The sequence below is a fragment of the Pelodiscus sinensis genome, chromosome 9 (genome assembly GCF_052426305.1).
Source record: "Pelodiscus sinensis isolate ZL-2025 chromosome 9, ASM5242630v1, whole genome shotgun sequence".
NCBI lineage: Eukaryota > Metazoa > Chordata > Testudines > Trionychidae > Pelodiscus > Pelodiscus sinensis.
Window position 1 is genome coordinate 31,392,232 of NC_143060.1, and position 6,410 is coordinate 31,398,641.

Below are 6,410 nucleotides of genomic sequence, written 5' to 3' on the forward strand. Positions count from 1 at the left end.
GTCAGCCCCTTCCCCTTATTCCCCACCTCCCCCGACTCACTGGCAGCAGTGGGAAGCAGAGCAACCCAGTCCTAACCTGCTCCACTTCCCACTGCCAGTGAGTGCGGGGAGTGGTTCCATCCCTTCTCCCACACTCATTTGCTGAGTGAACCAGGTGGGAGGCTGGGGTGAGGTAGCTCGCTTCCCATCAGTGGTGAGTGCAGGAGGTAGGTCCAATCCCTACTCCTAGTGCCAGACCACCTGCTAGTTCCCAGCAATCCTCCAAAGCAGGGGGCCTAGGGTGGTTATCCCAAACTGTCCAGTGGGTGGGAGAATAAGGCAGCCAGCTGCTAGCTCCTTCCCCCTCCACTCATACGTTTGGGTAGATATGTGACTCTTTTTTCCCTCCTCTATGTGTCACTCCTGTCTGGAATGGTGCCATCAGTATTGCCTTAGCAAGAATCTTCGTATCAGATGGGAAGTTCATTGCACAAATGCCAGTGCGCTTTCTGTAGCCAAGTATTGACAGATTTCAAAGATTAAGAAACGTCAGCTCCACTGGGCTGGCAACTGTGTGCAGATTGCTGATCCTCATCTTCCAAAAGCAAGTCGTCTTTTCTCAATTTAGTTATGGTAAGAAGACCTGCGCCCTGAAAATATATTCTAAGGAGGGAAGCATTGACCCACAATTGAGAGGAGCTGGTTGATAATACTCTGCAGTGGCCTTGCATCATACATGAAGCCTCAAGCTGTTTTTAAGATAATCACATTGCTCAAGAAGCTGAGAAGTGGCAGAGGAGGAAGGAAAGTGTCCAGGATCCTGGCCAGCAGTTGTGCTCTCTCCAAGCAATCCCCTCTCATATATGTGGGAAAACACATAGAACACGGATTGGATTCTTTGGCAGTTTAAGTCTCTTCAAGGATATTTTTCTCCCAGCAGACAGCATTCTCATCTCAAGGGACAGCCAATGATGATTTATAATTATGTTAATCATGATTTTATATCTATATAAATCAGTGATTTAATATAATTCTTTTTTACATATATAAAAAGAATCATGCAAGGTTGTTGGTAAAATTTTAAGAAGTGTTCACTCCAGAGTGGGAGGTAAAAATGTCCAAAATGCAATGATGTTGGCCTGTTCGTTTTAGTGAGGAAAATAACCTTTGGTCTTTGCCAGGCCTTAATAGAAGGCATGCAAGCTTTTCAAGGGCCAGCTGAGATGACTGGGATTCAAAACCATATGCATTTAATTTGTTCTGCTTTTAATAAGCACTAATAACTGTCTCATACAAGCAGAGACTTAATGGAAAGCATTGAAGAAGCTTTGGTGGGAGAGGGCACAGTATAGAAGCAGGTATGCTACTGCCTGTGATTTTTACTGTGTATGTCTCTTCCTGTTAGCATTGCTATCATAATTTTTACAGTATGGTCCATTCTGTGTTTGTTAAATACTACTGTGTGCTTCTGAAAAACAAATGATTTAACAACAGACTGGGAGTGCTTTGAAAGAGGAAGACAAAGCCAGATATTTTTTCAGCTAACCACCTCTCTTTTTCTCCTCACCAAAAATGTAACTGATGTCATGTAGGGGAAGACGCAGTCAGGTGGGCTCTTCACTTCTTTGATGTTGCAAACACACATAGACTGGCATAAACCGTTTAATCTTCTATGTGTGTGTCTGTTTATTTACAGTACAAACTCTCTGTGTGTGTTTGCGCGACAGGATCAGGCCAGATGGCTACTAAAAAGTAACAGAAAGCAGATATTAGCTCCAGGTTAAACAAGTCCCTATTTCCCTGGTAACCAAACAAAGTCAGCATCAGTCAAGAACCTGCTAGAATCAGATGAGACAGTTGGGTTTGTTTGGAACACTTGGAGCCAATCAAGGACAAGCTGGAATTGGTCAAAAGTGAAACTGACGAGCAGCAGAGTTGGGGAAGCAGAGCAGAGTAGCTGAGGTGCTGCCGGGCGCCGAGCAGGGGGATGAGAGGCGGCACTGCGGGACCAACCCGGCAGCACCTCAACTGCTCTGCTCCGCACCACTTCCCCAAGTCTGCCGCTGCCGCTGCTGAAATTGATGAGCAGTGGACTTGGGAAAGCTGCAGAACAGAGCAGCTGGGATTGCTGCCAGATTGGTCCCGCAGCGCCACCCCTCACGCCCCTGCTCAGCAATAACTACTGTAGTCTGGGGGGTGGGCAGCCCGCTTCCCTCCCAGAAACTCTCAGCAGCAGCGTGGGGCTTCCCCGCCTTCCTGCAAAACGGTGGAGGGTTCGCCCCTCGCCGCGCTGTTCCCCACCCACCTCCCGTCCTCCAGCCGGTCGCAGTGCGGGTCCCAGCAGATCTGTTACAGGGGTATAGTCCCCTTCCCTTCTTCTCCCCTTCCCTTTCCCAGCTGCAAGTGCCCATGGGGCTCACAGCAGCTCCAATTGTCCGGCTGGCCGGAGCACTTCTGGGTTCCAGTTGATGCCAGACTATCAGGAGTGCCGGACCACTGGATGCCGGACAATTGGAGTTTTACTGTAGCTTATTTTTAAATTGGGAGCATCTACACAGCACTTATTTTGAAATAGAGCACTCTTCCTCTGACTTCCCTTATTCTTCATACAATGAGGATTAAAGGAGTTGGAGTAAAAAAAATCCTCCAGCTTGACGGTATTTTGACACTGTTTTGAAATAACTGTCTGCTGTGTAGATGCGGACTAAGTAATTTCGAAATAGTGTTGCCGTGTAGACCTGCCCTAAGACATTTTCCCCTCCCTTTTCCCCCTGCTTATGCCGCTGATGAGAATTGCTAAACCAAACTATGACTTGCCCCTGAAGTAAAGAGATTAGACTGAGCTGCTGTAATGATCCACTGAGACGAGCAGTTGGACCATTATCCAAACTGCCATTTTCCCCAGACAGGAGGAGATAATATGTGGCCTACCACTACCCAGAAGCACAGGACCCACTGTGTGAAATTAGGAGCTTTGTGACAGTAGATAAATACTGATTACCACACACAGATATTGACTGAAATTTAGATTCACAGTAGAAAATGATTGCTCCACAATTTAAAAAGGCAACCAGCAGCAGGATACAATGTGAAAAGCTGCCAGCTAAGGCAGTTATTACCCACATGGGGTCACTCTATCAACCCATAGGACAAGGTGTTTTCTCTATACTCCACATTCTCCTGCTCATTCCTTTTTGAAATGGCTCATTGCTCTAATGTGCTGCAGTTTTCCTTACCATGGTCAAGAAAGTTCTCTCCTTTTACTCAGAGGGTGACATTCAGAGGTGATATGGAAGGGAATGTAAATTACATGTCACAGGGATTTCAGGGCTCAGGTCAAAACATAAAGCTGGTGCCTCACAGTAGAACATTTCAGTTCTAAATAAACACATTCTATTGCATCCTCGACAATTTTCATTTCCCCATTCAGTCCCATCCTGTTTTTCTTTTTTGTTCTTTAGCAGCTTTAACTTTAAAATTTCCCTCCTCTCCTATCACATCCTGCCCTGACATCTCCTGCTTTTCACACTCAGTCCCTCCTCCTTGGCCCTGGCGCTTTGATGTTGTGTAAAATACCAGTTATTTATTAGTTGGCAGCCATGATTCAGACCAGTTTCTCATTTTTAGGGAAATATCATTTAAAATAGCCCCAGGTAATTGTTGACAGGTTCGTATTCCTTGTGTTTATTTGAGCCTCAACCAGCTTTTGCCTTGTTTTCAGATCCTTATTGAAATGTTGAAACAAAATACAGGACTATGTAGCACTTTAAAGACTAACAAGATGGTTTAATATGTGATGAGCTTTCGTGGGCCAGACCCACTTCCTCAGATCAAATAGTGGAAACTGAAATGTTGAAATGTTGACATTTGAGGCTGAGCTGAGGCAGAGAATCTTGGTTCTAGTCAGCATTCCAGTCTGCTGGTGGGTGGGCAAGGCGGAACAGCAGCTCCTTCTGCTCACATGAACTGATTCTCATTTAAAAGTACTGTGTGAGAGGGGAGGAGTCTGAGCTGATGTGTGCAATGGCTTTTGTAGTATTGCACGTTGCTGCCTCAGCAGAGAGCACAAGGACTGAATAGGCACAGGGAGGGACCCGTGGATGACTGGAGAAGTTCAGTGCCAAGGTTCAGCCCAACCCCTTTCACCAACACGCTATTCTGATGAAAGCCTGGCAACTTTTATTTGAAGAGCTCGTGTTGTGCTAGAAAGTCATTTTGGATGAAATAATAGCTCCACCCTGGGGTCACTCAGTGTAGTTGCGAGAGCCCTCTGGCAGTGCACAAGTTAAGATTCGTCCATCTGAATAAAGAGAACAGATCGCTTTGGTAAGTTGCTTTTCTTTCCTGTTGGGAATGGCTGTAGCTTATGTAGTACGCTAATGGAAAATGACGTTTTAAAATGTGTTGCTTAAATCCTATTAATTAGGAACATTGTGTGAGAGAAACATTGCCCTATTCTTTAGGCTCTCTGCTCCATATTCATCCCCCAAAATAAAGCTACCTCCTAGAAACAGTAAACCTGGTGACACACATGACTGTAAACTCCAAGCACCTAGCAAGCCAAAGGGTATCATCACTAAGGCTTTAAGCAGCCCCGATGCCATCACTGGTAGCTCAGTAGGGCTAGAGCAGCTTCTGGCGGCTAGCTCTGTGCTACAGCTAGCGTGTCCCTCTAGCCTGGTGGAGGTTTGTGCAGTGCTGTCCCATCCTTAGGACGGTTTGGCATATCCACCCCAGATCCTGTGCTTTGGGGGATCCCTATGGTAGCCACTCCAATCCTCTTATGGATAGGATGGCTCCCCATAGGTTAGCCTGACCTCCAGAGAACCCCAGCAGCCTGGGAGTGGCAGAGCCCAGAGGCAGTGAAGCCCAGGAGTAGGGAGCCCTGCAGCCCAGGGCTAGCTGCAGAATCTGGTGGCCCAGGGGCAGTGGAGCCTGGTGGCTGGGAGCAGGAAGCCCAGTGGCCTGCAGATAGTTTCAGAGCCTGGCCGCTGGGAACAGGGAGCCTGATGGCTGGGGCTGGTTGCAGAAACCAGTGGCACGGGCCTGGTTGTTGGGCCTGGCAGTGGCGGTGGGACCCCAGGGCTGTGGAGCCCAGTGACCATGAGGGGAGCCTGGCCAGGTCTGCTGACAGACCCCTGGAGAACCTGGAGTCAGACAGAAGAGGGGCTGGAACTGACTTCCAATGGCAAATTCCTTCCTTTGGGACCAAGGGTGCCAGGCCTGGGAGGTCCAATCTGTAATATTATCTAGTGTATTCGTTTTTAATGAAATCAATATTGGCTCTTCCCTAATTCAATAGAATAGTCAAGAAGAAGCTGCTTTCTTTTAAACTTTCTTTTTATTTTTGTTAAAGGATGCATAGATAACCTATGAGGCCATGCAGACATTAAATTATAATATGGCAAAAACAGAAAAGTTATGAGACCCTCAAATACAATACCATACATTTCACATAAGGAAGGAAGCAATGTCCAACACAGTTAAAAGAATTACATGCCAATTAATTTGGTCAACCATTGTGCAATCCATGGAAATAAAAGCACACCTGGAACAAACCCATCCTTTCTTTAAACTGTCCTATTGTCTTTAAGAATGTGTCACATTTTGATGAGCAGTAGCTGCTTTCCAATTTCATGTGGTGTTTTAAGACAAGCAAATGAATTCTTTTGTGCCAGGGGAATGGACAAGACGCTCCTATAATGCAAGCAACCTCATTTGGGAAAACGTCCATTCAGGATGTGATCCCTGATTTTTCTTGCTATCAAAAGCACATTAATCAGATCCAGTAGGACAAAATAAGTCTAAATGTACAGAGGGAGTTTAATGCACAAAGTCTTTAGGTGTATGATTTTCAAAAGTGCCTATATGATTTAGACACAAATCACCTTGGATTTACGCTTGTATGGCATTTAGTAGCTTAAAAAATTCTACCCTTAGAAACTAAAGGCAGCAGTTGCACGCTAACAGGATTTGAGCAGATTTTATATTGTGGATGTGTTAGCTGCAGATTGTGAACACAGAGGTGTAAAATGTGCTGATTTTGCTATTTAATATCCATGCTCAAAGCTACACCCTGGATTAGTTAAACATTTTAAAGGAGTTGTAAATAAAGTGAAATTAGTCTACCTGTTTTTTCCCAAAAAAGTCATAGCTCACTTCTTGGGTTGATTCCTGCCTGCTCAAAAGCCATGATAATATTGTTAAATTAAAGACCAAGACACAAATAATCCCGCAGAAATACCGTAAGCATTTGAATGATTAACACAGAAGCAATTATACAGTTGCATAATCCCCATAGCTGATTGTTTGATGAGCAACAGTGCAGCAGCCTTCTAACAAGAACCTTTAAATGAAAATTAGTCAATCTTTGTACTATTAATATTATAATAGGATAATATATAAGTAGGTAGAATGTGATTTTATTTCTT